The sequence below is a fragment of the Rhinichthys klamathensis genome, unplaced genomic scaffold (genome assembly GCF_029890125.1).
Source record: "Rhinichthys klamathensis goyatoka isolate OS25496 unplaced genomic scaffold, OSU_Roscu_1.1 h1tg000422l_1, whole genome shotgun sequence".
Lineage (NCBI taxonomy): Eukaryota > Metazoa > Chordata > Actinopteri > Cypriniformes > Leuciscidae > Rhinichthys > Rhinichthys klamathensis.
Genome location: NW_026606920.1, coordinates 1,807,384 through 1,832,871, shown reverse-complemented (window position 1 = coordinate 1,832,871; position 25,488 = coordinate 1,807,384). Strand labels below are relative to the sequence as shown.

The window sequence follows — 25,488 nt, the reverse complement described above, 5'->3', positions numbered from 1 at the left end:
TTCATAAGTTTATCGTTTGTGTTGTTATTATATAATGCAGTGAGCAGTCATCATTTGTGACAGCGTTTTCTAAAGATACGGCCCGATGTGCCAGCAGGAACGCCCACAAGCCTCTAGAGACAGTGAACGGGGCGGAACTTCCGTTTTGCAATGGCCTTGGCTGAATCCGAAATCGCCCCCTAAACCCTCATTCACTATTCCCTACGTTAATCCACTAATACTGTTCACTTGAAGGAGTGAATGAAAAGGAGGGAGTGAATTCGGACAGTCGTTGAGTGTACATCGGCTGTATAGCCTACACTCGCAGTGCAATGTGGGATTGAATAAGTGCACTCAATATCGCTCACTATGGTTTTTCAGACACCACTACAAATGGCCCTATTTGAGGGTAGGCTATAGGGTGCGATTTCAGATTCAGCCCTTGAGTGTATCTTTTTTTTTACTTCAGAAGATTGATTAGCCTAAATTTTTGACTATATTGTTCCAGGATTGATTCATGGACGCAAGTCCGTTCCGGGTCCGTTCTCTCAGAAGAAATGACCGGAGGCATTGAGGTGCGACTAATCAAAATTACTATTACATAATCAGCTAATTGGTGGACGCTCCCTTAATGAGAGGAGCTCATTAGCTATTGTGACAGGTCTGCAAGTCTGGGCTTCAGCGCACCTTTATCTAGCGCCAGAGATCCTGTATCTGTTCACTCTTGCTACATGCTCTGTCCAGCCGCTGAACTGATTTAATATTCAGCGGAGAGCCTACAGGGTTTTAGTAATGCACAGGAATCTGATCCCGATGACCTACAGTTTCCTCTTACAGGATTCCAGGAGATGTGTCACAAAAAGCATGGGTTTATAGGCCTATAGCGTCATATCCATCACACCCCCCCACCCCCACCCCCACAGTCAATGAGCCAAAAACTACTGTTTTCTTCAAATGTCAGGCTCTGGCCAGCTGATTCTTATTCTGAGCCAATAAACATGTCATTTCCGAGTTGGTCGGGCCGCCTGTCTCTGCAGCTTTCCGATAAAGAGAGATTTTGCGGTCGCCTTGACGACCTGGTGCCTCGCCGTGATTGATCACAGTATCCCGCGCCGGTGACACAGGTAGGGGGAGGGAGGGACGCAGCCGAGCTCTATCAGATGCAGCGTCGATGTCCTTCTCCCCGGCTGAGGGGATTTAAAACTGTCACACGCTCTCACACCTCCTGTTTCCCTCGGAGACGGATGTGTCGTGCGTGACATTGAGGGCGAGAGGCAGAGCATCAATCGCAGGCTGGGTGATAAGTGTCATGCCGACTGCTCGCCAGGCCTGTTTCTCAAACTGCGCGCGCACACTTTTTCACGCTCTCACTCAGTAGTGCAAACAGATGTCAACTGACAGCTTCTTGTGGAAAACAGCGAGGGATATAAAAATAGAAATATATTTTAAATAGTCCTCCCAAGGATATGTCATTTACTCATCCTCAAAACCTGTTTGAATTTCTTCTCTTTTTTACAAGAAACAAACAAAAAAAATGTTTTAGCAGGATGTTCAAGAGGCTCCTTTCCATGCAATGAAAGTTAATGGTGACTAAATATCAAGCTCCAAAAATGACCAAAAGCACCATGAAAGTAGTGCATATTATACACTATGTTTGAAGTCTTCCGTGAACTTAGTCTAAATTTTAAGTCGTTATTCATTGAGAATCCTCTGCAGCTCTCTAATCGTATTTAGCCTCCGTTCATGTATATTCAAATATGGGTCCGGGATCACGTCAAAATGTCAAAGATTTCATTGGTTTTTGTGTGCCTACTTCTATAATGTCATTCACTTTCATTGTTTGTAAATGAGCAGCATGAACATCCTGTTTAACATTATTTTATCAACATGAGTGTGAGTAAATGATGACACAGTTCTCATTTTTTTGGTAAACTATGGGTGAAAATCCTTTAAGTTTATATGTAAAAACAGAAGATGACCTTCATGTCCACAAACATACTTGGAGGTCTCCTGATTTTGCTTGCTGGTCTGTGCTTGTCACACAGTTGAGATGAAGACTGATTATTCAGCACAGGTATGACTCATCAGATGCCATATTGCCCAAAGCCATGCAGTGTCTGTGAGCTGTGAGGCCCCAGAGACGGGCTGTATTTCACTGTGAAATTAAACGCTCCTGCGCTACACAAACAACCTCATTATGCCCTGTTCGCCCAGGAAGATTTGCTGCTGAATGTTTTGCCCAACTTCTGCTGATATGGGGCGGGGGTGGAAGAGAGAAATGCATAACTTAACACATGGCAGTTTCTCATCTCTGAGAGACATTTATGTTACTCAAGTCTCAGTGTGATTCAGTCTTAAATCGTCCTGTTATTAGATGAAAGTGTCTGACCAGTAAACAAGACCCTAAAAGTCAGTGTTTTTTGTGGGTTGTCTGTTCTGATACGGCTGCAGACAGCAACAATGCTAAAGGCTAATAATAAAATGAATCTATAATCAGAATAATGAGGATAGAAACATACTTAGAAATGTAATGCTGATATCAAACTTTACATAAACCCTCATCCTTAAAATCTATTTTTTTTTTTTTAACTACAAAATATGACACAGGCTAGATTAAAGGTATATTGGCACTAAAATGAAAACTCATCATTTACTCGCCCTCATGTTGTGCCAAACATGTATGACTTTTGTTCATCTTTGGAACATAAAAGAAGCAATTTGTATGAAACCTGAGAGATTTCTGTTGGTTCAGACCACATTTGTTCTCATTGGTTTTGACACGTGAGAACCAATGAAGTTTGTGTCCAGATGAGCTTCTGTTTACCATATTTTATGCGCGCTGATCAATGTTTATAATTATGTGTATAAAGATCTAAATTAAATTTTATATAAGAGATCATGCCTCTTTAGAAGACTTGGATTAAACTTCTCGATTCATATGGATTACCATGGTTACACTTTATTTGAAGGTGTCCTTATTATAGTGTAATTATACATTTTAGTACTGAGTAATATTAATTTACAACATAGGCTACTTACAATAGGATTAGGGTTAGGATTTGGGTTTGGTTTATGGTCAGTTGCATGTATTTAAGACCATGTAATGTGTAAAGTGTAACAGATTTCTTTTACGGCCTCTTTATGAATGTTTTGAAGTGCCAGTGTTTTGGATGAATGGACTTTTAATGGAGGAACAGAAATCTCTCAGGTTTCATTAAAATATCTTAATTTGTGTTTCGAAGATGAACAAACATTTTATGGGTTGAGGGTAAACAAATGATGACAAATTTTTGGGGTAAACTCCCTTTATATACAGGTTGACTTGCAATGAAGACAAACTTGGTTTGTGCTAACAATGTGATTTGTATGGTGAAGTAGGCTTATTAGCTGACGAGAGGATACAATTCAAGAAATGTTTACAAATCAAACACTCAAACTATAAGGATAATATAAAACTAAAAAAGTAAAATACTCAAAAATATACGTTAACACACTAAAAGTGGGCCAGTTTAGTCCCAAGTAGCCTAGTATAAAAAGTAGAACATTCATAGTATTACTACATAACATAGCCTATATATATATAGCCTACTTCAAAATATACTTGAACTTAACTCAAAACCAATGAGAACCAATGTGGTCTGAACCAACAGAAATCTCTCAGGTTTCATAAAAATTGCTTCTTTTATGTTCCAAAGATGAACAAAAGTCATACATGTTTGATGATCGCTTCGCACTGCTGCTTCGCTTTATCTGAGGCGGTAACAGTGATCTGTCACACCACAAGGAGTGCAAAAACGGTATTTGTTGTTTGAATATCGTTATAATATGGACAGAAATTGAAATCTGAGACTTTGTTTCATATCAAAAGTAACAAAGCACAAATCTTATTGTGAGTTATTGGATGAGAGGCATGCTACAATGTTATGTTAATTCATCAACCAAAATACAGCATAGAATAAAAGATCGATTCTTGGGATTTAAAAATCGATATCGGTTCATAAAAATGAGAATAAATTAAAATCAAGAAATCAATATTTTTACCCAGCCTTTATATTAATACATCTCTGTGATTCAATTTAAAGGCCTTATTGGTTTATTTTCATACAATAAACTGTTTTTGCCAAAGTAGCCTAAAATATGGTCCCTGAAGCAAAACCAGTTGAGAACCTCGCTACACACTTTGTAATGTTACTCTTAAAATAAAAAAAATCTTAGTGTAGTTTTTTGTTGTCTTCTACTTTTCATTTGACCCCATTCATCTGTGTTCTGGCGTCTTCTTCCGCTGTCTTTTGACCAAGTGAGGCTGGTTCCCCTCCAGCTGCATCTCTTATCAGCGTGGCACACAAACCCAGCCGCGAGTCTGGACCGTGTCTGTGCCTTGAGTTCTGGCTGCCGGCCGCCTGCACATAGACGCTCTTCTGAGACGGTTAAGAATCAACATCCGATCACTAGCCAGCACTTCTGCAGAAGATGCCACATCAAGTTTACGTTTATCTTCTCACTGCTTTTTGTAAAACAACCATGGCAGTCAAATATCTTTTTAAATCACAAAAGAAAGTTCTTAGGAGTGTCTGCTGTGAGAGACATGTGGTTTGATGGCTTTCGAGGACTGGAACAGCAGGTGTCTGTTGCTGTGGTGCCATGCTGAGCAGTAAAGGTCACTTTTGATGGAGCTGGGTGCAAAAATATTACATTTTCTCTTCACAGTCGCCACACAGGGGTGGCCTATAGATATCTAAAGATAGAAGCGCAGGTCAAAGGGTCCCAATACATATAATTGGCCAGACACAATCCTAATCTTAAAACAAACCTTCCTATCCCCTCCTCTGGTGAAGGATTCATTCATTTACATGTGTTACATACTTTACCTGCCCAAAACTCTTGATTACCATGAAAAAAGAGGCGCTCCAACCCCCCCAAGAGAGATTAGAAACTTAACTCCAGCAGTCATTTGGCCTGTAAGGAAGGACAATGCAGGAGGTGGTGGGGCTGCAATGTGTGGCACTGTGTCCTGCTGTTCTCCTTTTCGCCATGCTGACTAATGACCTTCCCCCCTCCTCCAGCCTTCGCCTTCTCCTCCTCCTCCTTCCACCCCTCCCCCCTTGCCCTCTCACGCGATCTCCCATCCCCCCTGCTCCTCTCAGGGGTGGAGTCCAGCCAGAGAGGCGTCCATCACAGGTCTTTAGATTAGCCACAACGCCGCTCAGGACAAAAGAGCTCCTCCCCCCACACCGGGCCCCCTCCCAATCACAGTCCCCACGTCCTGATGGCTAATGGAGGAGGGGATGCGTCATGGACACAGAGAAGTTCACGGCTCTGCACTAATACCACAGCGCTCCTCAGCAGATCAAGTGTGGATCTGACAGGGATGCATCTCTGTTTGAGATAAACATGCTCGAAATGACAAGCCGTGAAGCCTCACAATGTAAAAGAAGACGAGAAGTGACATTTAAAAACCACAGAAATTACAATGGCAAAAGCTTGATGTATGATACATTTTGATATAAATGTAAATGTCTAAAATGATTCTGTAATCTTATTTCTTATAGGGCCACTATAAGAGAATTCATTAATAGAATCAACTCAAGGCAAAGAGACAATTTAATTTATGATACCCTCTAAGTTCAGGCTTTCAAGTTCAGGGTTTTGGACATCAATGTGAGTAGATCACAAACAACAGGAGGCAAGACTTGGCATTACATGATATAAACATCAAATTTAACTTCGAAAACTGATCTACCACACATCTACCAAGAAAAAAAAGGTGTCCAAATCAGACATTTAGGGCTGTGTGCTGCAAGTTAATATGTAGGCTATGTATGTTTATCTCTTTTCTTTAATATTTGTTATTTTTCCATGCTAGCATATCTGAATGAAGCCAGGCTGATGGTTTTCTTCCACGATCAAGAAAAATGTCTGAAAACACACATGAAGTCAGATGAAGCAGCCCATTCAGTCAAGCCACAGCAAGCACGTGGTCGGTCAGATTGAGAGTCGTTGTTGGAGGGACCTCTGCTGGAAATCAAATGTAGTGCATATATGGACCAAATGAAAGGACATTTCTGTTTGTAATATAGACCTCGTTGTTTTATAAATGTAATAAAAATAAATGGCTGATAAAAGTCAAATTAAGTGTATGGTAACTGTTGTAAGCACTTAACAATACAGTAAATTAAAGCAATTAAATCAATATTATCATTATTTAGCCTAGGCTACTCACCCTCATGTCATTCAAACCCGTCTGAGTTTCTGTCTTATGTGGAACACAAAAAAATTTATTTTGAAGAATGTTTCAATTGTTTTGTGCAATGTTCAAATCCGGTCAAATCTTTTGATTTATTTGGGATATGTCAGTGCCTTTATTTAGATCCTCTCTCTCTCTCTGGTCTATCGTGTCAAACTATCTAATTTCCAATGTTGTTATTTGCTATCGTCTGTTGACATTTTTGATGGGACAAATTTCTGACTTACATTTTCCACATAACCATCTTTTCTAAATTTCAAATTGTCATTGTTATCTATAAAATGAATAATCAGAAGTTGTCATTTGAAAACCTTGAGGGCCATCTGAATTCCTAGAAAACTTTTTTTTACTGTAGTTCACCAATATACAAATTAGACTAGTGAATAAATTGTGTACATTAGTATGGTGGAAATATATATTACAGAATGGCAATTTTCCAGATATTGATATTTAAAATCCTAAATCTTCCCCTCTTCAATGGCCCTGAAACGTTCCCCCAGGAGACTGTCTGCTAGTCATATTCATAATATTTATTATTTTATATAGCTTGTAACAAGCACTGCATGTTTTTCCAGCACACCCTCTTCCACCCTGAGCTGTACGCTTTTCACTGACACATCAGATTTTTTAACAGATGCCATTGCGCCCCTTTGAACTATCGACCTCACCCCACTGGCCAGGCATGCATGACTGAGAGATTAACAGCATAGTTAAGCATATGTGGCCTACTTTTCCATGTCATTGGATTGTTTATCTTTGTCTTAATTTTAGTTTTAAAATTAAGTAGGGGGCGAAGCTATATTTATAGCGCAGAGCAAAACCCAAACCTACACTCTAAAAAAAGATGGTTCATTACACGTAGTAACAGTTCTATTTAGTACCGTATTGTCCTGAAGAACCCTCTATATGCTGAAATTGTTCTTTGTGTTAGAGTTTAGGGTTTTTATTCCCGCCTTTTGGTTTTTCAAATCTGTAACTGTCAAAGCCCCCTCATTACTGATTTTCTGGAGCTCAGCTATACAACCACAGTTACTATAGATAGACTGTCAACATACTCTCAACAGGTAAATTATTTCTTTCTCAAAATGTCAATAAATTATTACTTTAAAAATTGTAACAATCATTTCCTAACAATCATGTCTTTTTCTCTTTTTAGTTTAACAGACCATGTAAGTGTGAGAAGCTCTGTTCAGTTAATGATACTCATCTCTTCTAGTCAGCTGCAAATATGGCTTGACAATTCTAACAAAAGGTTTCTCAGTAGTATCATATGTACTTAAAAACATACTAAAAGTTTACCAAAGGTTGACTCCAAGAAAGGCCCCATTTTCAACATGGCGGCAGTCAGGTCCTTAAAATGACCATTACTCCTTTGTATTCCTCCTAGACCAGGAATACTGGTGCCTGATACATGTTTTGGCCTTGTAATATTCTAATTGGCATATTTGCATGATAAGTGATTACAACTACAATTATATATTAAAGCTATTGGTTACAAGCATATTTATGCGAAAATAAGTACAATTTCCCTTAAGTAATTGCATATTTCTCCTTTCTCATATCGTTTTGCCTAGTGTTGGTGGTTTCGGTTCAACCATTCTTTTGATTCCAATAAATAATAAATTCATTAGAACTGTGTGGTACTGTAAAATTAGTCAAAACAGGGCTGCCACGTGAAGGCTCAGTACCGCTAACCCCTTTTTATTTTTTGCCTTTTTTTAAAATATATTTTTTAATACTTTTCTTATTTATACATATCTTTTTCTATTTTCTTCAGTTATTTCCTCTTATTCTGGTTTACTTTTTTGCAATGTGACCTTCACTAGATTTACCATTAGTCGTCACACTCTTCCTCCCAAAGAGGTTGATTATAGTGATTCTCACAATTCCCAATTTGACATGGTCTATGGCAAGCCGTTTTAACTTTTATTCATTTCCAGGATATGAATACTTGATATCAACAATTACATTTTCACTAGTTAAAATTATAATTATTGATATCAGGAATAATATTTCTACTAGTAACAATGGCAATTTTTGATATCAGGAATTACATTTTCACTAGTAACAATGCTAATTCTTGACATCAACATTTACATTTTCACTAGTTAAAATGATAATTCTTGATATCAACAATTGAATTGCAACTAGTAAAAACTATAATTCTTGATATCTGTAATTGTATTTTCACTAGTGAAATGTCACCATAGGCTGCCATTCAAAATCAATTCTTGATATCAAGAATTGATTTCTTACTAGTTGAAATTCCAATTTCACATATCAGAAATACAATTCTTACTAGTAAAAACCTTTATTTTTGATATCAAGAATTAAATTGTCACTAGTTGAAATGTCTATTCTTGATATCAACAATTGAATTGCTACTAGTAACAATGTTAATTTTTGATATCAATAATTCAATTTTCACTAGTGACAATGTTAATTTCTGATATCATGAATGTGATTGTTACTAGTAAGAAAGCCATTTTAGATATCTGAAATAATATTGATATCAGAAATACATTTTCAGATATCAAAAATGAAAATTTTTACTCGTAGCAATTCAGTTGTTGATATCAAGAATAGACATTTAGACTAGTGATAATTTAATTATTGATATCAGGAATGCGCATTTTTACTAGTAACAATGTAATTATTGATATCAAAAATTATATTTCTACTAGTAGGAAATCAATTCTTGATATCAACAATTGATTTTGAATGGCAGTCTATGGTGACATTTCACTAGTGAAAATACAATTGTTGATATCAAGAATTACATTTTTGATATCACTAATTCAATTGTTGATATAAAAAATGTAATTGTTGATATCAAAAAATTTAATTGTTGATATCAAAAAATGTAATTGTTGATATCAAAAATGTAATTGTTGATATCAAGAATTCATATCCTGGAAATGAATAAAAGTTAAAACGGCTTGCCATACATGGTCCACAATCAGGCATACATGGTATGCCCTGCAACTGCACCGTTGTGTTTCGGCAGGCAGTTGTGCAATTACAGTGGCTCATCTGCAGGAGGCTTTCTGGGGCAGCAGTCTTACTGGTTATAACTGGCAGGAACTGGTTGTCCACCAGTTTCCATCCCCAATCCACTGTGTTCATGTCACCTTCCTTTCCAATCCACACCATGATCTGGAGGTAAACTCTTTGGCAGTGGTATTTGGTTGAGGACTCAGTTGGAGGCAGACGTTCTGGGGTAACAAATGATTTGGCGGTAACGATTTTCTTGGTAAAAAAGTTGTAGCGCAAAGAGGCAAGTGAATCGGTACTCTTTCCGCCAAACAACACTGGCATTGCTTAAGGACCTTCGCTATAACCATCAAAAACGACTGTTGCTTTACCATAATGGCGTATGGTAAAGTCTCCATATGACTGTGCAATGGCACCGTAACTGTCACCTTTTTTCCATGCCAAGTGGTGAACCAGGGAGTCACCGTCAAGGACATAATGCTCAGTTGGTGGGACGGAATCCAGGACAGTTTTGTTAGATTTCTTGCTTGAGAACACATTGACTGCCTCACTGTTTATGATCAAAGTTATACAACTCCAATTTAAGTTACTTTTGGGTGCAACAACCTTTACATTAAATCTCAAAAACACGTACTGAGTAGGAGTTACATGACATGGCTAAATCATTTACATCTCTGGTTCACCCCAAACAAAGATAAAACCTTACAGTAATCTCACAAAATCATGTATTCCATTTCATGTCAGTGCAATTAGACAAGTCCAATAGATTCATAGACCCAGAAAACATAGGGTTAGACACCAAGATTACTTGGCTAGGTCAAATAATGATTTTTAAGGGCTTCCTGCGCATCTTGGAAATGACACCTTTCTAGTGGTCAAACTTTGGTAAACTTTTAGTGAAGGAGTTAGGATATTTTAACCCCTTCAGACCTGAATTATGTTTCAAGTTTCTGAAAAATATAAAAGTACATTTTCCCAGCTCATGAGGCTTCTATAAAGAGATCAGATGAAAAAAAAAAAAAAATTGTTGGCTTTAATTGTAATTTTTTTTGTCCATTTCATTGGACGTCAGGTCAAAACAGGTGTACTTCCCAAAAATGTACCAACATGAAATAAATTAATAAACATAAAATTGTTGGTCTATACTTTTAGCTTTTTCTCAAGGTCAAAAAAATTTCAGCAGTATACCATTTCAACTTTAATTTTGAGGTTTTTGTTTTACAGATTGCACATTGTTTGTAACAAACTAAATATATTCAAATCAATCAATATGGTCATATTAGAGTCATTTTCTGTGTGCATCTTTCTTTTTTTAGATCAAAAACTTGAACATTATAACACTTCAACTTTAATTGTAAGGTTTTTGCTTCATAGATCGCACATTTGTTTATTCATAACAAAATAAACCTAGGAATAGATCAATGCATTCACGTTAGAGTCATTTCCTGTGTGCATCTTTGAAACAATTTCTCTGTTAACGTAGTTCTTGTATTTTTACAGTACATTACTGGCAGCACGGTTGCCAGCAAGTTACTGTATTTCGATTTCCAGTAGGTAACTGTAGTGTAATTCACTTTACAGTGCACAAGATTAGTACTGTAAACTACAAAATAATACTTTACTGTATTTTTACTGTATTTCGTAATTTGGTCTGGTTCTGCTGTAATTAATTATACGGTATTGTACTGTAATATCTATATTGATACATTACTGCTAAATATTATTGTAATTTTCAAAATAATTAATAATAATAATATTATATTATAATAATATAATATGTAGTTAGGAAAATATATAGTAGGAAAAAAATACTATGGAAGTCACTGATACTGTCAACTGTCTTGTTACCAACATTCTTTAAAATATCTTATTTTGTGTTCAGCAGAATAAAGAAACTCATACAGGTTTGGAACAACATGAGGGTGAGTAAGTGGTGACAAATATAATTTTTGGGTGAACAATACTTTTAAAGGGATAGTTCACCCAAAAATTTAAATTAGCCCATGATTTACTCACCCTCAAGCCATCCTAGGTGTATATGACTTTCTTCTTTCGAATACAATCAGAGTTATTTAAAAAATGTCCTGGCTCTTCCAAGCTTTATAATGGCAGTGAATGGTTGTTTCTGTTTTGAAAGTCCATAAAAGTGCATCTATCCATCATAAAAGTGCATCTATCCATGATAAAAGTGCTCCACACTACTCTGGGGGGTTAATAAAGGCCTTCTGAAGCGAAGCGATGCGTTTGCGTAAAAAAATATTCAAGTTGCGCTTTAGATTTATGTCAAATCCGTGTGTTCGTTTGGCCGGTTATTTTACTTTATCAAGTTTAAAATACAGATATTTTTCTTACATCTCCATCTTTCTCATCCCTCCACATAAAGTCAACATCTGAGATATTTCCATCAGCTATATGTTCAAGCACTTCAAGAACTGTATATTCTGCATATGAAAAAGTTTTAAAAATGTATCGGTACTGTGATATAGATTTTTTTTTATATAAGAAATTTCAATCAGCATTACTGAAAATGTGATTTCAGTAACAGGCTTTCGAACCCACGGTCCATTCTAATGGACAGACACATTTGAAAAAATCCTGATTTAAAACTTGCAATTCTACAATCGATTTTTAACTTTAATTAATAAGTTCAATCTTTCTATTTTACATAGAAACTATGAAATACTGGCAAAAATATAAAATAAAAAAATAGAAAAAACCATAGAAATTGTTGCTTGCTTCTGTGTTTGGAGTGAAGTGCTGCCATGCTTCTCTTCAATGTAGTGTTTTTTTTTAAAATAATTACTACATGCAGAGCTTTACTGCCATTTGATTGGATGAAAAACGTCCAATCTCATGGACTGCAGGCTTTAAACAGTTCTACTGATTGACATTGGTGACATCCATCAGCGGATCCAAGAACATTTTGCTTAATTTCAGACTTTAATGCACCCACACTGAAGAATTTGTGCATTGAATATAATGTTAGAAAAATTAAACCATACACTGTCAATGATGTGTAGCCTAGACCATCGTGTTTTTGACTGCGGTCACGCCATCTGTGCTTCAGAAAAGCGCGGTCACGCCATCTACGCTTAAAAATATATTGCGCGTCTACACGAGGTTGCGTGGTAGGCTCAAGGTGTATGCGCTTGGTGTCGGCAGACTTTTAAAAAAATATTCATAATAAAATAAATAAAATCAAATTGTTTTCTGCAAATTCCACCAGATTATTGTTCTACATCTCACTGACTACCACTGTGGTGATTTTCATGTTGATCTACTGTTTTATTATTTAATAATTAACTGCCAAAGTCCTATACTGTATACCTGGCTATATAGGCATATTTGATAAATTCATAAAAAATTAAAATCAAATTGTTTTCTGCAAATTCCACCAGAATATTGTTCTTCATCTCACTGACTACAACTGTGGTGATTTTCATGTTGATCTACTGTTTTATTATTTAATAATTAACTGGCAAAATCCTAGACTGTATACCTTTTTATAAAGCAATATTTAATAAATTCATAAACATTTTAAATCAAATTGTTTTCTGCAAATTCCACCAGAATCTTGTTCTTCATCTCACTGACTACCACTGTGGTGATGTTCATGTTGATCTACTGTTTTATTCTTTAATAATTGTCTGTCAAAGTCCTGTACTGTATACCTTGTTATAAAGCAATATTTAATAAATTCATTAAAAAATGCTAATCAAATTGTTTTCTGCAAACTCCACCAGATTATTGTTCTACATCTCACTGTCTACCACTGTGGTGATTTTCATATTGCTTTACTGTTTTATTCTTTAATAATTGTCTGCCAAACTCATGAATATTTACATTGCTATACAGCAATATTTAATAAATTAATAAAAATGCAAATCAAATTGTTTTCTGCAAACTCCACCAGATTATTGTTCTACATCTCACTGACTACCACTGAGGTGATTTTCATGTTGTTTTACTGTTTTATTATTCAATAATTACCTGCCAAAATCCTATACTGTATACCTTGTTATACAGCAATATTTAATAAATTCATAAAAAATGCAAATCAAATTGTTTTCTGCAAACTCCACCAGATTATTGTTCTACATCTCACTGAATACCACTGTGGTGATTTTCATGTTGATCTACTGTTTTATTATTTATTAATTAACTGCCAAAGTCCTATACTGTATACCTTGTTATACAGCAACATTTAATAAATTCATAAAAAATGCTAATCAAATTGTTTTCTGCAAACTCCACCAGATTATTGTTCTACATCTCACTGACTACCACTGTGGTGATTTTCATGTTGTTTTACTGTTTTATTCTTTAATAATTGTGTGCCTCCATTTCCTGTTCAGCTACTGTTCGGACGCTCTTGCTTACTGCTCCGCGCTTTGCTCTATGGCTTTTTTATTTTTTTAATCGCTCTATTGCTTCTATATTTTTAAATTTTATCTCCTTTTATCACCTAATTTTAACTTCAACAAATCAGCACAGTGCTCAAACGCTTGATTACTACAAAAAAGCAGAATTCTTTTCTCCGACCAGCCTCCCACTGAAAGCTTACATTCCGGGGAAGGGAAAACACAACTGCAAAAGGATAAGAGAAAATGCCTCTTCTGGAATCTACTTGCTGCACTAACTGCCAGAGACTTTCACAAAGGATTGCAGTTCTTAAAACAAAGTTATTTGTGGGACCACCAAACCAGACGGAACACACAACAGAGCTTCGTCATGGACGCCCTCAGCATACAGCCGGTGAGTCCCATGAATCTAGTGCTCCAATACAGGGCATACTGAGTGTCGAGAAACAAGCCGATCGACTTACAAATCGATGGCACAAACAGGGAGCGAGACCCAAAGGCACTCGAGACATCAGATTGTCACGAGCATCACATATTGCTGCAGTAGCATCCTCTACCCCAGATACGGCTCTGACAAGGATTGCAAACACTGGTCTCCTACCACCGCCTATACATCTTGAGAACAGATTTGAAATATTAATGAATGAGGAATCCCTGAATGTGATGAATGTGATCGAACACAGACTGAATCAGCCAGTTACCAACACTGCTAACTGGCGCTCAAGGTCGAGCAGACAGCGGCACTCAGCTCAGAGCGCAGCCGAGCCCAGGACTCTGATAGTGGGTGACTCCATAATCAGAAACATTATTAGCAGGGATACAACTACGTGCTGCCTTCCACAAGCAACAACTTCTGATGTAAATAGGGAACTTCAGAACATTCTGATGAAACATAAGACTGCAAATCGACTCATCATTCATGTGGGGAAAAATGATATTCATAAAGAGCAGTCAGAACTCCTTAAGAAGGATTTCAAGGAACTTTTTGAAACACTTAAAAGACTGAAAGTTCAGCCATTCATCAGTGGACCACTCCCAGCAAGAGGAACAAACAGGTTTTCACGGTTGCTTGGGCTCAACACATGGCTGCAGAAAACCTGCAATATAAAAGGAGTGAACTTCATTGACAACTTCAATCTTTTCTGGAGTCAGAGGCAACTGTTTCAACAGGATGGGCTCCACCCAAACAAACATGGTTCAAGAGTGCTAAAGGACAACATCTACTTCTCTCTCAATCATCCTTCTGCAGTGTGTGCCAATCCACTCAACCTGAATGGCACACACACACCTGGACACAGTATGAATGACCACAGGACTTCACTTCAGCACCTGAATGGACATGCGGTTGACATATCACACAAGGACAACGATAACACCATGCAGCCACAACAACTTCTGCTCACGGACACAATCTCAGCAGAGCCCCGCCCACAGAGCTCTCCACAGACAGACCGGGACATATCAGAACTGCTCCAAGATTCAGCTCCCAAGGACAATTTTCTGGAAAACAGCGAGGGAAACCAGGACAGCATATTACAGCAACAGCCCCTCTCCCCAGACACGTTATCCCTCTCTCCAGCATCTCCACTTCTGTGCTTCTCAGAGAAAATGGAAAAACTGGTGTATGCTGGAACCAAACTATCGCACTCTTTTGCTGCAAGTCCCCAGATGTCAACCAAAAAACGGCAGGCCCCACAACCACCAAAGCCTGCGGGCCCAGCTCGCCCTCCCCCTCCTCCTCCTCCTCCTCCTCCTGTGAGAGCTCTTCGGCCTCTGCCACAGCGCCAGGGCTCACACCCTCCTCCAGCGGCTCGAGGTGAACCAAAAACAACTGATACCAGCTCTCAGTGATATGTGTCGGGTCCCCGCTATGAAAACAGTAACTTTCTTAAATGTTTACAAAACAAGCGGGAACCCAGTGTGCCTGAATCTTTCTCTATTGCCGTTCAATTACATGATAGAAAATCTAAGGCCTTCAAAAGCCGTACAGCAAACCCATCTAATCTGGTGCCTATTACGCACCAAACTAAGATTGCTGTGGGGACAAAAAGTAAGACTGTTAAGTTAGCACTTTTAAACATCCGCTCACTTAAAAATAAATCACTTCTAGTCAACGATTTAATAACCACATACAACCTGGACTTCATGTTTCTAAATGAAACTTGGTTAGAAGACAGCTGCAGTGGAACAGTCCTCAATGAATCATCCCCTCCTAACTTTACTTTTATGAGTGTCTGCAGAGCGGGTAAGAGAGGCGGGGGAGTAGCTGCTCTTATTAAAGATGTCTATCAATGTAAGCAAATATCATTTGGGAATTACCCGTCTTTCGAATATCTGGGTATTGTGTTAAAAGGTGCTCCACGTATTTTACTTATCATTATTTACAGGCCTCCAAAATACTCTCCAGCCTTTGCTGAGGACTTTACAGAACTGCTATCAACAATTTCCTCAGAGTTTGACTGTTTTGCCATTGCTGGAGATTTTAACATTCACATAGATAATGCAGAAAACAATATGGCAAAAGAAATCAAAACTGTTTTAAAAACGTTTGATCTGACTCAGCATGTACATGGTCCCACACACAATCATGGACACACTCTAGATTTACTTATCAGTAAGGGTTTAAACATCTCATCGATTGTTATTAAGGATGTAGCACTGTCTGATCATTTCTGTATTTTCTTTGATATATTGATCTCTCCTGCCATTGAAGCTAGATCTGTGTCTGTCAAGAAGAGATGCTTAAATGAGAACACTAGTGTGCTATTTATGAAGGCCATATCTTTAAAACCAAGCATATCTGCTGACTCTGTTGATTTTCTCCTTGATTCTTTTAACTCAAAAGTTAAAAGTGTAATTGATGATATTGCTCCTGTGAAAGTCAGGAAGAATAGCGGTAGACAAAAAGCACCTTGGAGAAACTCAACAGCTGTGCAAAATATGAAAAGACAATGCAGAAGAGCAGAGCGCATGTGGCGGAAGACAAAACTTGTAGTCCATTATAACATCTACAAAGACAGCATCCATGCTTTTAATATTGAACTAGGCAAAGCTAGACAGACCTTCTTCTCGAATATTATAAACAGAAACTTAAACAACACACGCACACTTTTTGCTACTATAGAGACACTGACAAACCCCCCAAGCCAGATTCACAGTGAAATGCTCTCAGACAGCAAGTGCAGTGAGTTCTTCTCTGAGAAAATCAATAATATCAGAAAGGTGATCAGCTCATCCTTGAGTTGCGCTGGGGTCAGACAGATCAGACCACAACCTGAGAAAGTAGTTACTTTGTCTGTTTTCGAAGAAATTGAAGGCACAATTTTGGAAGAAACCGTACAGCACCTTAAAACATCAACCTGCGCCCTTGACGCACTTCCCACATCTTTTTTCAAAAGTGTGTTAAACAGCTTAGAAGCAGATCTCCTAGAAGTGGTAAATGCCTCACTTCTCTCTGGTAGTTTTCCAAACTCCCTGAAAACTGCAGTTGTCAAGCCCCTCCTGAAAAAGAGCAATCTGGATAAGACCATCTTGAGCAACTATAGACCGATCTCAAATCTTCCTTTCATAGGCAAGATCATTGAAAAAGTTGTCTTCAATCAGCTGAACAAATTCTTAATCTCGAATGGATACTTTGACAATTTTCAATCTGGTTTCCGATCGCATCACAGCACAGAGACAGCGCTCATAAAGATAATAAACGATATTCGCTTAAATACTGATACAGGCAAATTATCAGTGCTGGTACTACTCGACCTCAGTGCTGCATTTGACACTGTCGATCACGACATACTTCTTGACAGGCTGGAAAACTGGGTGGGGCTTTCTGGGATAGTCCTAAAATGGTTCAGGTCATACTTAGAAGGGAGAGGTTATTATGTGAGTATAGGAGACCATAAGTCTGAGTGGACATCCATGACTTGCGGAGTCCCTCAAGGCTCAATTCTTGCACCACTCCTATTCAACCTGTACATGCTCCCAATGAGCCAAATAATGAGAAAGAACCGAATCTCTTACCACAGCTATGCAGACGACACACAGCTCTACTTAGCCCTATCGCCTAACGACTACAGCCCCATTGACTCCCTGTGCCAATGCATTGATGAAGTCAACGGTTGGATGTGCCAAAACTTTCTTCAGTTAAACAAAGACAAAACTGAAGTCATTGCGTTTGGAAACAAAGATGAAGTTCTCAAGGTGAACGCATACCTTGACGCTAGGGGTCTAACAACTAAAAATCAAGTCAGGAATCTTGGTGTGTCTCTAGAGTCAGACCTTAGTTTCAGTAGTCATGTCAAAGCAATAACTAAATCAGCATACTATCATCTGAAAAATATTGCAAGAATTAGATGCTTTGTTTCCAATCAAGACTTAGAGAAACTTGTGCATGCTTTCATCACCAGCAGGGTGGATTATTGTAATGGACTCCTCACTGGCCTTCCTAAAAAGACCATAAGACAGTTGCAGCTCATACAGAACGCTGCTGCCAGGATTCTGAGCAGAACCAGAACATATGAACATACAAGATACAAAATACAAAATTTAAATCAAATTGTTTTCTGCAAATTCCACCAGAATATTGTTCTACATCTCACTGACTACCACTGTGGTGATTTTCATGTTGATCTACTGTTTTATTATTTAATAATTGTCTGTCAAAGTCCTGTACTGTATACCTTGTTATAAAGCAATATTTAATAAATTCATAAAACATTTAAATCAAATTGTTTTCTGCAAATTCCACCAGAATATTGTTCTTCATCTCACTGTCTACCACTGTGGTGATTTTCATGTTGATCTACTGTTTTATTATTTAATAATTGTCTGTCAAAGTCCTGTACTGTATACCTTGTTATAAAGCAATATTTAATAAATTCATAAAACATTTAAATCAAATTGTTTTCTGCAAATTCCACCAGAATATTTTTCTTCATCTCACTGTCTACCACTGTGGTGATTTTCATGTTGATCTACTGTTTTATTATTTAATAATTGTCTGTCAAAGTCCTGTACTGTGTACCTTGACAATTATTAAATAATAAAACAGTAGATCAACATGAAAATCACCACAGTGGTAGTCTGTGAGATGTAGAACAATATTCTGGTGGAATTTGCAGAAAACAATTTGATTTAAATGTTTTATGAATTTATTAAATATTGCTTTATAACAAGGTATAAAGTACAGGACTTTGACAGACAATTATTAAATAATAAAACAGTAGATCAACATGAAAATCACCTCAGTGGTAGTCAGTGAGATGTAGAACAATATTCTGGTGGAATTTGCAGAAAACAATTTGATTTAAATGTTTTATGAATTTATTAAATATTGCTTTATAACAAGGTATAAAGTACAGGACTTTGACAGACAATTATTAAATAATAAAACAGTAGATCAACATGAAAATCACCACAGTGGTAGTCAGTGAGATGTAGAACAATAATCTGGTGGAATTTGCAGAAAACAATTTGATTTAAATTTTTTATGAATTTATTAAATATTGCTTTATAACAAGGTATGCAGTATAGGACTTTGACAGACAATTATTAAATAATAAAACAGTAGAACAACATGAAAATCACCACAGTGGTAGTCAGTGAGATGTAGAACAATAATCTGGTGGAATTTGCAGAAAACAATTTGATTTAAAATGTTTATGAATTTATGAAATATTGCTGTATAACAAGGTATACAGTATAGGACTTTGGCAGTTAATTATTAAATAATAAAACAGTAGAACAACATGAAAATCACCACAGTTGTAGTCAGTGAGATGAAGAACAATAATCTGGTGGAATTTGCAGAAAACAATTTGATTTAAAATGTTTATGAATTTATGAAATATTGCTGTATAACAAGGTATACAGTATAGGACTTTGGCAGTTAATTATTAAATAATAAAACAGTAGAACAACATGAAAATCACCACAGTGGTAGTCAGTGAGATGCAGAACAATAATCTGGTGGAGTTTGCAGAAAACAATTTGATTTCGATTTTTTATTAATTTATTAAATATTGCTGTATAGCAATGTAAATATTCATGAGTTTGGCAGACAATTATTAAAGAATAAAACAGTAAAACAACATGAAAATCACCACAGTGGTAGACACTGATATGTAGAACAATAATCTGGTGGAGTTTGCAGAAAACAATTTGATTTAAAATGTTTATGAATTTATCAAATATTGCTGTATAACAAGGTATACAGTATAGGACTTTGGCAGTTAATTATTAAATAATAAAACAGTAGATCAACATGAAAATCACTTCAGTCGTAGTCTGTGATATGTAGAACAAGAATCTGGTGGAGTTTGCTAAAAACAATTTGATTTTATTTATTTTATTATGAATATTTTTTCAAAAGTCAGCCGACAGCAACCGCATACACCTTGAGCCTACCACGCAACCTCGTGTTATATATTTTTAAGCGTAGATGGCGTGACCGCGCTTTTCTGAAGCACAGATGGCGTGACCGCAGTGTTCTACTGCTACTCAGTATAGTTTTTATTAAGGATGGGGATCGAGACCCGGTTCTGAAAGGACCCAAACTTTCTCTAAAATCAATAAGGTCCGAGCTTATCGGATACTGCTACTGTTTCTAATGATGGCACTGAAACGCGGTTTTAAACGGGCTCGGGACTGTTTATTATCAGGCTGCAGCTTCCCCTCCATTCTGTCGCGCACACAGCGCCCTGCAGAGACGCAGACGCCGCTTCGTCGCTGTGGAGACGGGGAAGTTAAGTTAGCTCCAAACTACTCAATTTGCCGACAGCTACGCTCCTTATGTGCAATAAAACCTTCGCGAGTAAAAAGACAATACTTTATAATTATCAGTACACCTGTGTGTAAGGTAAACATGTAGAAAGGGTTAATTATCTCTGTCCTCAGTCTCTCATCCTGTATGTTCTATTAACAGCTTCTATTAACCCAAGCACCGAGGCGAGTAGGCTTCCTTGTACCAGTGAAATCAAGGCAGTAGTAGTAGATTCGATCACATCTCTCTAACCAATCCTGCTTCAGACTGATGTTGGCACCCCCCACTCAATTAGCATACAGGCGGAGGGAAAAATAAATGTAGAAATGTGGAAATACAGAAATAAATAAATGTAGAAATGTGGAAATACAGAAATAAATAAATGTAGAAATGTGGAAATACAGAAACAAATAAATGTAGAAATAAATACATAAATAAATATATAAATACATAAATGTAGAAATAAATGTAGAAATACATATAGAAATGCATAAATAAATAAATACATGTAAAAATACAGAAATAGCCATTTATATAACCAAAATGTATAAATTTTTTTACTATATTTCTGCATTTATTTATTTATTTATACTTTTATTCATTTATTTTTCCTTATGTCATTTTTAGTCCTTCATAGTGAACATCCCAATCGAGTGAAGGGATTTGTGGAAACTGAAATGGAAGCACACATCTTACCTAATTCAGACTAAAACACATCTATTCAGCCTCACATACTGACTTTATTTGTAGTTCATACTGTTTTAATTCCCTGTATTTTCTTTCTCATTTTTAGGAAAAGCACTTAATTACCATTGTTAATTTCTATACCAAATGTCATACACTTGCAATGAAGCTAAAAATATAAACAACTATATCATTATGTTGATATCCTATATTTTTACAATAAAACTTACGACAACCGAGCTGCATCGAACACACTAAATTACTTTCCTTGAACCCATTGTGCGCGTTCACTTTGATACCGCTTGCTTTATATACATGTTGCTGCTGATTGGACTGCAGTTCTGACACACCCACCAAACAAGAGAAAACGCATCTCAAACCCCCAAGGGGGTAATCCATCGACCGGAAGTTGAAGCCGGCCGGGTACCGCCATCTTGTAGCAGAACTTCACTTGCGTTAGCATTTCCATTGACTACCATTCATTTTGGCGTCACTTTGACAGCGAATAACTTTACATCTGAGGCGTTTAAAGACTCCATTTGTCCATTATTTATTTCTAAAGAAACAAGACAATGTATAAAGGGCTCCATTACCTTCTATGTTACATTATGGCCCCGTAGAAACAGATTTAGTAAAAATAGGCTAACGATTGCGTCATAACCACTCGACTCTCTGTCGCGCTGTACAGAAATTACCGTACAGACAGCAGGAGAAGCTCGCAGGCAATCGGGGGGACGTCCCGTCAAGGGAGAAGCCCATAGATAATGAGTCCATAAAAGCAACGGAATACGTACTCCTGCTCACTCACGATAAAGGACTCTTTGCTCAAGTTCCCCGTCTCTGCAAGATTAACGTTGGCAATTTTCACGCACAGCTACTAGAAGAGTAACGTCTGTCAGACTGGTTGCTCACGTCATCAAGCTTAGTTTGAGTCGGTTTGAGTCTGCGCGTCAGGAACGGAAGTGCTCAAAAATCGCTAAAAATGGGCTTCAACTGTCTCAACTGAGTTCCAATGAGATGGCTCTGTCCATTTCTTATACTGTCTATGCTCAAACCTCGTTGCACACCGTTGCACGCCGTTTCCAGGAAACATGACGTTCAACCCGGAAACCGAAGCAAAACGTTGCGCACCGTTTTGAACTTGAACGTGCCCCAGGTGAAATGCTCCAGAAGTAAAAAAAGAAAAAAGAAAAAAAAGGCTGACATGTGATGTCCATTGTAATGGACGCAGGGTCTGAATGGTTTAAGGGCTTCCTGCGCATCTTGAAAATTACACCTTTCTAGTGGTCAAACTTTGGTAAACTTTTAGTATGTTATTAAGGACATCTAATACTACAAAAAACAGCTGAGAAACCTTTTGTTAGAATTATTTTAGGGTTTGGTGATTTTTTTTTCATATACAGCCGCCTAAACAAAGATATGGATTTTATGATCCATATTGTTTGATTTTTTTTTTATTATGACTTTATGCCTAAACATACAAAGTCACAAAAAACATTAAAGCTATACCATGACTTTATATCACCTTTTCCTTTTAACATGGTAAAGGGCTAATTTTGGCCTTCATGAACATAATTGTTTTTACATAATCAAATGGAAGAGACACAATGTAACTCTAAACTCAATTGTGTATTTCAGATGCTTTCACATATCATAATCTCATCATCTGCTGAGAGAAACTGCCACTCAGAATACACAAATAATGAAGGACGTAAAGAAAGACATCAAAGGATTGTGAAAATATTTCACTGAAACTTGGTCTCCATTACATCTACTCTACGTGTCTACATCTACGTGTTCAATGTCAATTGTTATTTATTAATGTATTCAGCTAACCTCTGTTGTTAGAACACTGTAATTATTGCTACAATCTGCCATGTCAATATAAAATAAAAGACATGCTGTTTTGTTTTAATGTAAAGCCCAAATAGAGGCAACAAGATATAAGACCAGGCAGATAGAGGGTTAAAAAAACAATATTCATAAATAATTTATAAAAAAAATATATTAATAATATGAAGATACGTGAAACTCGAAAAATTAGAATATTGTGCAAAAGTTCATTTATTTCAGTAATTCAACTTAAAAGGTGACACTAATATATTATATAGACTCATTACATGCAAAGTGAGATATTTCAAGCCTTTATTTGTTATAATTTTGATGATTATGGCTTACAGCTATGAAAACCTTTTCACAATATTCTAATTTTGAATTTGGGGTTTTCATAAGCTGCAAGCCATAATCATCAAAATTATAACAAATAAAGGCTTGAAATAGGCTATCTCACTTTGCATGCGTCTATATAATATATAGGCCTATTAGTTTCACCTTTTAAGTTGAATTGCTGAAATAAATGAACTTTTGGACGATATTCTAATTTTTTGAGTTTCACCTGTACTAATATTATTAAGAACCTGAACCTTTTTACACAGACCCTGAACATTTTTTTCTTACAAAGAAAATATTTAGCTAATGCCTGACTATTTGCATGTTTATCTGAACTGTCCTCTGTTGGCTGTGCAAGGTTAGTACAATTACAGATCTTGTCTTGTGTCATTTTATAATGTGTACTGTCCTGGGTTGCCCTTATAATGTTAGTATGTTTTTTAGATCAAAAATAGTCATAATTTATAAATAAAAGACATTTTTACTAGCCTGATTTTAGCCTCTGATTTGAACGCTCTGTTTGAAGGGGCGTGTCTGCTGTGTGTAACCGGCCTCTGCTGTGATTGGCTGACATGCTTGCATGTGAAATAGCTATGTGTTACATGTGAAACTCTCTCGAATAATTTTACTACAGCTATTATACGTTTTTACTATTACAGCTATCGAGATTAACGAATCGTGAGATGTTTTTAAAGTATTTAGATCTATTCCCATCACATACAATGTTGCCGTGATGACAGAGCATTGAGCAAGCAGAGGACAGTGTGTTGATCGCGAGAATGAAGATCTTATCACTGCAACGCAGTTTCTGCACTCTCTCTAATTATGCTTTCACCAATGCAAACACGATCGTGTAAATACAGTAAGAGCTTCGTTCGTTGTGCAGTGTAACGTGCGTCATTGAATTCATAACGAGTTTGGCAAGTGTCCAGATAAACTCGCGCTGTGGAAAGATTGTTCTTTGATCGCTTTCTGTATATAATTTATTCACAATTTAAATAAGTTTTTTTTTCATCCTACTAAAAGAAACGAGTTGAAGTTGATATTTTAGTCACTGGCTTGACTTACTGATGCATAAACAGTATTGAACGATTTTGAGAGAAAGATTACCTGTCTGAACTTGAACAATTACACATCAGAAAGTGTTGCTTGGTAGCTCGATCCGAGGCCAGCTCTGTATTGGCCCAAGTTGAGGAAAACAGTCGTCGGTGAAATGTTTGGAAATTTCCAGAGAAAATAAAATGAACCCATTGTTTCTTCAGAGGCACGGATGAAGGAACTAATAAATACTTTTGTGTTCATGTGTACATCCAAACACTGAGCAACTGCTATGCTTCGGCTGCGCAGTTCCGCCTGGCATTGAACATGGGCTGGCATATGCAAATTCTTGGAGTCGTACATATTAATGATCCCGACTGTTGCGTCACAGTCGGTGTTATGTGGAGATTCGCCTATTTTTCAGGGGGGTTTTTCAAAAACGAGATTTAAGTAAGAAGGAGAAAACAATGGTTTTTGAGACTCACTGTATGTCATGTCCATGTACTGAACTCTTGTTATTTAACTATGCCAAAATAAATTCAATTTCACATTCTAGGGCACAAGTGTATAATAGTGTGTTTTCTTTTCACAATGATGATATAAAATTGCTACTATCTTATATATTTGCTAGACCAAGACATATAGTGCAGGGATGCAACAAGTCCTACCCCGTGTTAGGTCTGAAAATATTTAGTCACTTAGTAAATCTATATTCATTTTTATTATTATTACCTAATAACGAGAATGTTCAGTGTTAGTGAGAATTAGCTGTTGTACCCTCTGTGAGGTAGAGAAAACGTACGCCCAACGTGGGGCTCGAACCCACGACCCTGAGATTAAGAGTCTCATGCTCTACCGACTGAGCTAGCCGGGCTGATAGCGCCTATGTCCCTAAAAGCAGGATAAGAATCAGTGTCATACACTTTCACACCTCGCTGTTGAATAGTCCAAGCATCAACATTAAATATACACACATCCTTATCCACTCTACTTATTTATCCATTCCATAGTATATAGATGTTCTAAATTTTGCGTGAATTTTGCGGGTCAAGACAGCAGGTGGTGCCCAAACCTCACGTAAATGTTGGGGATTTCCCTAACACTCTGGGACACTGTTCTATGCTGTTCTGAACTGCTGTGGGCTGTGATGATCATTTTATTAGTTGTATAGTGTTGAGTATAGTGTCTGTTAGCCTGGACTGCTCTGCTGCTCAGGGATGGAATATTAGGCTACACTGGACTGTACTGCTGTTTTATCACTA

General features: G+C 37.0%; 1 non-coding gene across 1 annotated transcript; it reads right to left on the bottom strand.

Moving 5' to 3' along the window:
• Positions 1 to 25,027: 25,027 nt before the first annotated feature.
• Positions 25,028 to 25,100, bottom strand: trnak-cuu (transfer RNA lysine (anticodon CUU)). Its single transcript has one exon. It is a non-coding gene; the product is annotated as a tRNA-Lys (tRNA).
• Positions 25,101 to 25,488: the final 388 nt, after the last annotated feature.